The following is an 11101-nucleotide window of genomic DNA, read 5'->3' on the forward strand; positions in this document are numbered from 1 at the left end:
TTTGGGCCAAAATAGACTAGACTGAGCCCCTATTTGGTTTGGGCTCCTAGCCCCTATTTGGTTTCGGGCTGCTGGGTGCATACGGGCACATTTCTAGTTTTGTTGCACATTACTAAACTGATGAGAGGTCTGGCCGGCATTTGGTTTCTTCTCCACAATTATAGTGGATCGACATTAGAGATGTTCCTAAGGTGAACTCCAATGGTTAAGGCATTTGCAGCACTCCATCCCAAGTTCGAACCTACCCCTTCACTAACCATCCCCACCCCCCCAAAACCCACCAAAAATCGAAGAAGTATTGGATGTATGTAAACCAGGGGCACCTGCTCTTTGCCTGCTTTACCATCTAACCAGGGGCACCTGCTCTTTGCCTGCTTTACCATCTAGGTTAACGTTCTAAAACGTGTTTATTTCCCTCACGCTCCTGAGAAAACCCATACAAATGACGAGGTTGCAATAATCTTCTCAAGTATATACGTTAACTTCTTCCATCTCATGCACAGAGGTGCCCCAACTAGCTCCATTTGTGTTTGTGCAAATTCATTTAATGCACATCCCAAACTGCTTTTCAATTCGTGCGTGTTTTGTAAGTGCATGCTGATGTCTATTACTTTGCTTTCATTTCAAATTAATTCGCAACAAAATTTTCAGATCACCATTTTCATATATTTCTCAACTGAATTTCTGAACACTTAAAACAGGATCGATGTATAACAAACATTAAATAGGCAAACCGATGTTACAATACACTCAAGAGCGCGAAAAACTTTACGTGCAGACCCATCACACTTTAATGGAAGTTGTGCAAACTTTTTGCAGAGTCAAAGGGTATTTGATAGAAGCATAGCAATGGTCATCGGGCCCACTCCTCCAGGAACTGGAGCTATAGCTGAAGCAATCTTGCATGCCTCTTCATAATATACATCACCCAGCAGCCGATATCCTCGTTGACTGGTTGGATCCTGTAGAATGAAACCAAGCAATTAGTCATGATTCATGAATAGAGAAATGGGCAATCTGAGTCCCTTGGCTTTAGTTTAGTGAAAAGACATTGCATGAAAGGGGTGATGGATTTGAAATTCGACACAAAAACAAACCATGCTAATCGATTCATGTCTTCATACGAAGAACGGACAATGTGATAAACACTACTCACACCATGCAAATTAACACTCAAAAGTAAAAAATAATGGAATCGAGAATCTCTCTCTACAATGTTGTTTCTCAAGAGATTTTCAAATTTTAGGATTTTCTCCATATTCTTTATAACATGAATTAGCATATCGAAGTAAGAAAATGATAACAATAAAAGAAAACATAATAATATGAAATGCTAACATGTGAGGAAAAGAGCATAAAATGTGTGTTCTTACTAACATGTGAGAAGAAGAACATAAAATGTCTGTTCTTTTTTTTTTGGGAAAATGACCTCGACCCCCCTCCCTAAAATTTCCATCCCTATTAACCCCTCAAGTTTTAAATTTTGGGACCGTTAGCCCCCTAATTATGTTTTTCTTTGTTTTTTTTATAAATTTGATATTTTTATTTTACAAAATACCAAACCCTTCCATTAGTCAACTTCCTTTCTTTTCTCGTCTAAGACCAATCTTACTTCCAAAGACCCACTCTATAAATTTAGACACAAAAAAAATGATTTTTTTTAATATTGTGACCTATTTTACAATTGCATCAATGTCTTTTGAACTTTGAAAATGATTAGTCAATATCTTTATTACTATTGTTAATGGATTATTATTATTTATTTATTCACTTAATTAAAGAAATTTCTCAAAATACCTATAAGAGATGAATTATTTTACAATTAATATATTATTGTTGTTATTATTGTTATTATTATAATTATTGTTAATTATAATAATAATAATAATAATAATAATAATAATAATAATAATAATAATAATAATAATAATAATAATAATAATAATAATAATAATAATAATAATAATAATAATAATAATAATAATAATAATAATAATAATAATAATAATAATAATAATAATAATAATAATAATAATAATAGTAATAATAATAATTATTACTATTATCATCATCATCATCATCACCATCAATAACATTTTTATATCAAGTCACCAAAAAAAAAACGGATGACCAATGTATAGGTTTAGCACTTTGTGATCAAATTTGTTAAACAAACAAAAAAAAACATAAATAGGGGGCTAATGGTCCCAAAGTTTTCAACTTGAAAGGGAACAAGGGATTTTGGTGATTCCAAAGGGCTAATAGGACGGAAATTTCGGGGAGGGGACAGAAGTCATTTTCCCTCACCAGCATCACAGAAACCTCAAGCTTTTAACTCTTAATAACTTTGATATAACATTCTCTAGAATATTTTGATATTTAAGTTTCATACTTTTATTTTCCTGATACTTCTAATGACCTACATTTTTCATAAATGTAAACATTTTATTTTTATCAAAAGGGCGTGGTTATGTTTAAGCATAAATGTTATTTAAATGATGCAACTTCTAAGAAAAAATCAGAAAAAATATTGGTCTTAGGGAGAACAAATTTTTGGAAAACCTCGCAAGATTTTAAGAGAAAAAAGTGGTAACATTTATCACTTTGGGATTAGAGCGTGGCATCTCTTTCGGTATGTGTATATTAAACAGAAAATAAAAGTTCTGCAAATATAGCTAAAATACGCACATCCACAGCTTTAATCCCAACATCAATCACTGCAGCACCAGGCTTTATCCAGTTGCCCCTCACTAAGTTTGCAACTCCAACAATCGCGATGACAATATCTGCCTCCCTTGTGATTTCTGCTGGATTCTTGGTCCTGGAGTGCACAATGCTCACAGTTGCACTATGCCTCTGCAAACGCAGCATCAGATAATATAAGTCCCACTAGTAAACAGAAGAAAATAAAAACTTACAAATTCTTTGTTGTGATTTATGAAGGTATAAGTGGGGGTCACTGGAACCCAACTCAATCACCAAAATGAAAATCTTGGGTTTGTTGGTGTCTTTATCATTACCATATTTTTTAATGATCCTTATAGATGTTCTGAGTGTCTCAGTGGATGAATGAAATTCAGTTACCAATTAAGAAAAAAGATCCAACAGATAAGGGAAAGGGAAGATCTTATATATGTTGACTACATTAAATGCCATTAGCATAAATTAACAAATATTAATGAGTTAAAGAACTTCAAGGAAGTCGCAACTTAAATAGAACATTTATTTATAGAGAGAGAGTCTTATTTTTTAAAGTGGTATTTTTTTTCTTTTGGTGGGTGGGGGGGGGGGGGGGGGAAATGCTATTGGGAATCTACAGTGAAAAAGTTTTAGTTTTCTACCTGTAACAGAAGGGCAGCAGGGGTTCCAACAATATTGCTTCAGCCAACAAGTACTGCTCGTTTACCTTCAATCTTAATGCCGGACCGAGTCAGCAACTCTATGCAACCTTTGGGGGTGCATGGAACAAATAATGGTGCCCTGCCTTGCATGGCAAGCCGCCCCATGTTCAACTCATTAAAGCCATCTACATCTTTTTCAATGCTAACGGCATTCACAACTTTCTCTTCGTTCATATGCTGTCACCAAACCATAGAAGTAGCAATACTGGTAATTAAAAGAAGCCCAATCTAAAGCTGCACAAGATATTCACAAATTAAATGAATAGGAATTTCAAATTGAAAATACACCATAAACAATCACAAAGAGGCCAATAATGATGTACTGTCGTATTTTCAGATAGAAAGATATTTCCCGGCTAGCTGTATGTGCTATCATGAAGGAACAAATAGTATGCCATCAAATGGACACATCTACTCAAAACCCATGGGTCGGAAGAGTCAAAGAACAGTTTGTACCAGGAAAGAAACTGAGAACTCATAAGAAAAGAGAAGACATGGAAAGCAGACTACCACAAATCCAATCACAAAATGAGAATTAGATTACTGTTGTTAAGTCGCATAAGATGGAGGTGCATTTGCAACTACTAAGGGGGCATTGATTATGCCAACATTGATCCATATGGGACCGGCAAGTCTCCACGCTTCAAGAAATCGCCACTTTTCCCATGGCAAATGGTAGAAGCTGAAACGTCTGAATATTTCAAGTAAAATGACTAGCCGTTTGGAGTCCAAGATTCTTGGAAAATCTTGACAAAGTTATAACAGTATAATACTCAATGAATTTAAGCATGCGTGTGCGTGCAAGCATGAGCATAATTTCATCTTAGTATCATCAGATCATATGTATTAAATTTAGATAAATTCCTTAGGGCGTGTTTGTCATCTGGAACTTCAGTTGTCAGACAACTGAAGTTCCAACTTACTGTCCAAGTTCCAAATTTGGTTAGGCCGATGTTTGAGGCATGAGGAGACCATCTCACACAAAACATGAAGTGCAGTCCTCCACCCTACCCGAGGGAGAGCAGCGCTTCATCTTTTTATTTCCGTTCGCTCTCCCCCAGCTCAAAACCCTAACGCTTAGCGTTCTCTCCAAGAGCGAGCTCTCCTCCTACAATGCCATCCTCTTCTCTCTCCTCACTCTACAATGCTCCTCTGCTTTCTCAATGCTCCCAAATTCAAAAGGCCATGAGCCTCTCTCGAACCATGAGAGAGAGGTTTGAACCCAAAACATACATTTCCAATAAATTGGCTGTTGGACTCTGTTCAGTTGGTAGAGTTGAGGAAGCTGTTGAATTGCTCAATGAAATTAATCAAAATTCATGTGAAAAACCAGAAATTTTATACATATACAGGTGCCATAGATGGTCTTTATAAAGTGGGGCTATCAGCTGAAGCAAGGCAATTGCTTGAGGAAGCCATTAATTTAGGTATGAAGCCAACCCCAATTGCTTATAATACTCTGCTCAATGGTTGCAGTAAAGAAGGAAGGGCTTTCGAGGGGTTTAGCCTTTACAGGAGATGATTGATAGGAAAATTTATGCTGATTTCATTAGCCATGCAAATTTACTTCATGGTTTGTTGAAATGGAATGCAATCAAAATGGGTCTACAAATTTACGATCAAATGTCGAGAATTGAGTTCGAACCATGTGAAAGAACCTTTGACTAAGCTTGCTCAAGGTCTTTGTAGGCTTTCTTTGTGTAAAGAAATCTCTGAGGTAGACGTAGAGAGGTTTTAGGAGAACTGGGGAATTGGGGTATGTACCATCTCCTCATTGTCTAATGACTCATTCTCTCTACAAGAGGAGAGATTGATGGAGAAAGCTTTGTCAATTCCAAGAGCAATTATCGAAAACGGGCATCCTCCAAAGAGGATGACTTATAACACTGATATTAAGGTGCTTTGTACCAAGGGGAGGATAGATGATGGTGCAAATGAGTGTGATGAAACTCATGTTAGACAAACAAGTCCTAGTAAAGCTCATACAACATCTTGGTTAAAGAATTTAATCGATTGGATCGGGTCTTTGATGCAGCTAATCTTTGTGCAATTGTATTGAAGAGGGGTGTGTTCCTTATCAGCAACCAGCTGAAATTTTGGTGAAAGAAACTGAGTTTTGTGAAGCTAGCACCATTTGATTACTAGATTTTTGACACTTACGAGTTTATGCAATGCATCTGATGGATTACTAAGAATACAGGTCGATTCCAAGAAACTATTCAGTGACAGCTTTCTTTGGGTGTAGGAGATATTTGGTTTGGTGAAGAGAGAGTGAGAGTGAGAGTGTGTGTGTGTTTAAGCTGGAATCAAACCCTCAGACTTCAGGTTCAGATATGGAGCTGGAACCCCATAATGGAGCCTTTGATGTCAGAAACAGAGGATTCACATTCTTGTTAGTTTCCAAATTTAGTTATACTGGAGTAAATGGGCCCTTTGATTGCTGAGACCCATGGGGCAAAAAAAGCAGAAAAAATTCAGGGGTCAGAATGCTCAATTTTCTTGGAAATTGATCCAAATTCCATCCAAGTATTACATTGAACTCCGCTAAATTCTAACAAAACCAGTAGCTGGTCGGAGACTTGGCCATGATTTGACAACAAAATTTTGAATCAAGCACACCGGCCTGATTTAGAGAAAGAATTCTTCTGATTTTTTTTCTAATCGGTTCCTCCAAAATTTGGTGATCTGTTTGAACTTTGAAGTACCACCCAAAGTTTGCAGCATTTGAAGTTTAGATGAATTTTAAGAAATGGCTAACTCATGAGAGGATGTAATACCATTACATTGAACTGTTTGCTCCCTCCCTCGCTCGCTCCCTCTCCCTCCCCATCCATGCACAAATAAATTCCACCTAAAACCTTTGTTAGGAATAACTTATGTTTCAGCAAAATTAGCTGGTTGGCAATCCTCAATTAGCCATCTTTCCCTTCACTTATCCCGGTTTACAATAAAAAGCCAGAGACAAATAGATGACTCAAAGGAATTCCTAAGCAAAGTAATCATAAATAGTGGCAGTTTCATTAATTTGGATGTGAGGTTTCCAAGCACAACTTGAGGAGACTCTCGGTTGTTAAGAGACTTGAATTAGCAAAACAGGATCCTTTCAGGCAAGTGGTAATAAGTAGTAATAACACTTTGGAGGGGAACTGAGTAGACTGCGGTCTATAGTGATTGGAGGCAAATAGAGTAGGAGCATTAATGGCGGAGTTTGGGGGGCTGGAACTGGATTGTGATACATTTCAAGGATATTGAGGTCCATTGTGTTTATAGGGGCATCTGGGAGATGGTAGTACCACTCAGTTCTGTTTTGATGTCTGATGTGGCAGGTGTGCAAGCATATTAGAACCAAACAAGGTGCATTGGTCAAGTATTTCAAGGTTAGGGAGTACAGAAGCTGGAAACCTCTTCTTTCACTTCTCAAGAAAAACTCCTAATCATAACCGTCTTCTTCCCTCCTTTTCAGATCTCAATTTCTATTATGTGTCATCTCATTCTTATCGTATATAGCTCCTAGAAAACACAAACAACTGCCCTTATTATGTGATCCTTGTATTGGTATCTTACTAACTTAATGATTGCATTGATAAAATGTTCCAACCACAAGTTCAAGGCTAACAGGGACAGGTTTCCAAGATTCATATCCACTGTCCAATAATTCAGGCCAATAATCAGACAAGGATATGGGTAAAGATGTCCTATTGAACAATTCTAGGACATACAATGTGTGAAAAACTCTTATATGACAAGTTAATCCACCTAAAAGAACTAAAAATTTTGTAATGTCCAAAAAAACAGTATTGCGCATTCCGTTCACATATGCACATGTATGCATATTTAAAATTTTAAAAAATTATTTATCCAATTGATTGAGAGTAATTGTTGTGCATAAGACCATACCAAAAAGCTCAACAGGTCTAGATTACTAAATAAAGTGAAATGAAAATAACAATCTTCATTTCTATAAGTTTGTATTCTGGGGAGAAATAAACTTTTTTTCTTTTAGCATTCTAGCTAGAATAATACATCAAATGAGAACAAATGAGAATATCGATGCTTAAATTGTAACCGTGGCAGTTACGGCGTATGAAAGAACCAAAAAATTCATCATCACATACGGAAGAACTCAAAAAGTCAACATAGTTAAGAACTTTGAAGTGAATGGTTAGATATTCAAATTAAATAATCAGACATCAACATTTAGATCCACAGTGGATTTTTTTAAATTTACTTTTTACATTTCTAAAATTTTAAGTTTTCCATTTTATTGGTAATTACTCATTTCAAATATACCAAGTTGCAATTCATATGTAAGACATAAAAACTTAAATGACACTTGTGTATCATAGATAAAAAACAATGGTCTAGATCATGTTCTGCAAATGGTTACAAGCAGTGTTTTCAAACTCAGGGAGTCCAACTCGGACTCACCCAAGTTACAGGGCTCAGCAGGGAGGCGTCTCAAGCCCGAAACTCCCCAACTGAGGGGTATATATAAGTGATATATAAATCAGTAAAATGGGTTTATCATTGATATAATCAAATTTTTTTTTTTGATAAAGTTAATTGTATTGCTATAAATATTTTACATGGAGTGTTTGAACCGAGAGTCCCTCCATGGTAGGACCCTTCGTAAAAAATGGGTCAACCGACCCTATACAAAATGATCGTATCGATCTGTCCAAAGTTATACAAAATACACAATGAGATTACAAAAAAAGGGCCTATAGTATTACTATAATCATTGAATCAGTTCTACTTGACTTATAATTATTCTATATATACTTTTTTATGGTTTTATGATTTTTAATGGTTTTTTATTTTTCTCATTTTTCTGAGAAAATGATCTTTAACCACTTTTTTTATTTTTTGACCTTTTGAAAAAAAATATTCTCGTCTTTTATTGTACTTTTTCTGTTGTTCTGTTTACCTTTCTTTACCAATTTAAGGAATTTTTCCTTTTTTGGGTTTTTTGGCTATTTGGTCCACTCGCACAGACTCAGGCGAGCAACTAGAACTCACCTGAGTACCTCAGCCAGGCTAGGGACCAAGATCTGAGCCCAAGCTGAGTTTAAAAGCAAAGGTTACAAAAGGGAATTTGTAGTGATGAACTCATAACTAGATAACCTAATGTGGAGACATACCTTTGGAAGGGGAAGTTGAATAAGAATGCCATGAACTGTAGGATCAACATTGAAACGTGATACAGCAGGGAGAACTTCTGCTTCTGAAGAATCTTCAGGTAAATGAACCTCTTGAGATGTAATGCCCGCAGCTTCACAAGCTTTCTTCTTATTTCGAACATAAGTTTGACAATCGGGTCTTGAACCAACTAAAATGACAGCCAACCCTGGAACTATGCCAAGTGCATCTTTCATCCTAGATACTTCAACTGCAAGTTCATTTCTAATTTGCTTTGCAATTGACTTTCCATCAATAACTATCGCAGCGGGTTCACTTGGCACTATAAAATACATAGAAATTAATTATGTACAATGATCCCAAATTGAGTCTAATCACAAAATATGCATCCAAACCCACACACACACAAAATGTGAGCATAAGCTTGTATGCGGAGAGAGAGAAGGAAAGAAGCAAAACATGTCATCGATAATAATTTGGCATAACATACAACGTGAAACAATAATTCCATGGTTGATCGTGTTCAACACATTCATTAAGACAATATGTTATGTACCCTAAATATACAACAAAAACATAAATGTGTTTAACACATAAACAAAATTCTGTGGCAAATGTCTAGGGAAAATATTACTCAACCTGCATGGTTAATCATGTTAAATACATTCATTAAGCCAATATGTCCTATGCCTTATAAATTAGAGCAAAACAACAAATGTATTCACCACATTAACAAAATTCTGTGAGCATATCTTTTTGCGGCAAATTAATTCAGGCACATTTTGCTCAAAACCTCCAGGAATAAACAAGAATCAAAAGGAAAGCTATAAAGCAAAAGCAAATAGTACAGAAATTAAACTCACTTAGTACCGGTTCTATTAATTAGAGGTAAATGGGTCGACATCTGCCAATCCAAATGGTATACAAGTCAAAACCTACACAGTGCATTCCTAAAATGAGAAAACAAGTACATGACGAGGTTCAGTGGCTTATTTGACTTAATCTTCTTATTTTACGTCACTACCCACAATTACAACTACAAACTCCTAACTAGAACAATCACCTCAATCATGTATATACAATAGATTGAAACGTTTATACGAACAAACCGAACAAAAATCTAGTACAACATAGAAAACTTTCTGTTAGTGACATTGAGAACACATTAAACAAACTAATCCAATCAAATGATCTATCACAATATATAAAACTTTCCTTCAGAGGTATTGAGAACTCAATAACTGCTTTAATTGCAATTATCATAACAAATCTACAGTTTTAACAATGTCATGCAAAATTAAATTTTCTAGTACATGAAAATTTTTACAGTTTGTCAGAATGCACATGTACAAGCTATCCAGCTCATTGCATACTTGATTATAAATATATACGTTGACACGTAAACAACACGCCCATGGTGTCCATAAGAAACTTAATGCCATTTGCTCCTCTATATACGTTTGGTGGTATTAAAAATGTCATACTTGCAGATTAGCTTCAGACAAGCTCATAAATTCGCAAAATGAAGCAATGAAATTCATTAAAAAAAGAAAGAGAGAGAAATAAAAATGAACAGTATCGTCAGAAAACCCAAATTTGTCACTCATTCCCATTTGGAAACACGCATTTCAGTATTTTGCCTGCCAAGGAACTGTAAGCATTAACCAGTACTATCAATGTATCAATGCAATCACAAGAAATAGAATAACAGAAATCCAAAGTAAATACAAACTCCAAAACAAAAAGCATTCCAGTAAAGTAAGAACTCACAGCTAGCATCTTGGACGGCCATAATGGGGTTGACACATATTTCATGCAATTACAACCCAATAGAAGGTGACAGTGGGGCATGCCTATCTGGAAGAAAGGAATGATAAGGAGCAGTAGGGCTTGAGCAAAAACGTTGCAGGCGAGAAGCTTTAATAGACGAATGCTTGGGTGAATGAAAATACATTGAGTTTGCTGCGGATTTTAAAGCTAGAGACTCCATTGAAAGGGTCTCAGCAATGGAGATGGATTGCAACTCTCCATTGATTTTCTATGGTCCTTTAACCCAAAAATAAAAGCTAAAATACCTCGAGGACCGCAAATGTAGAAATAAGGTCCCCACACATGAAACAATTTTCTATTTTTTAATTATATACGCACTTGAAAAAACAATGTCTTCAGATTGAATAGAGACCGTCCAATATTTAGATGGTGAGATCTAAGAGTTCAAAACTCAAATTTTAATTTTTTTAATAATAATCATCTAATAATCCTCAAATAATTATCTAAATTTCATATCGAAAAAATCGCCCAAGTACATCTTCTAATTGAGGGAGTAGTAGAAAATTATATTGGTGATGGAACATAGTGTACGTGCTCAAATAAAATCATCGGCATATCGAGCACTACCATACAATAATGTCAAATCTCAAATTCTCAAACAAATCGAATGGTTTGCATTTTGACATTCCCAAATTTTTTTTAAAAAAATTCTCTTTCCTAAGTATTTAATGATATGAGCATTCTTGATTTTTTTTTTTAAGATAATTAGCATTCTTGACTTAGCAATAACC

At 35.4% G+C, this 11101-nt stretch overlaps 1 pseudogene across 1 annotated transcript; it reads right to left on the reverse strand.

Moving 5' to 3' along the window:
* Positions 1 to 703: 703 nt before the first annotated feature.
* Positions 704 to 8962, reverse strand: LOC148782453 (bifunctional protein FolD 4, chloroplastic-like; annotated as a pseudogene). Its single transcript, XR_016053539.1, has 4 exons — positions 8543 to 8962; positions 3342 to 3578; positions 2689 to 2856; positions 704 to 962 (listed from the first exon to the last, which is right to left on the reverse strand). The product of XR_016053539.1 is annotated as a bifunctional protein FolD 4, chloroplastic-like (transcript).
* Positions 8963 to 11101: the final 2139 nt, after the last annotated feature.

The sequence above is a fragment of the Amborella trichopoda genome, chromosome 4 (assembly GCF_054954075.1).
Source record: "Amborella trichopoda isolate Santa Cruz 75 chromosome 4, AtrichopodaSantaCruz75HAP2 v2.0, whole genome shotgun sequence".
Taxonomy (NCBI): Eukaryota; Viridiplantae; Streptophyta; class Magnoliopsida; order Amborellales; family Amborellaceae; genus Amborella; species Amborella trichopoda.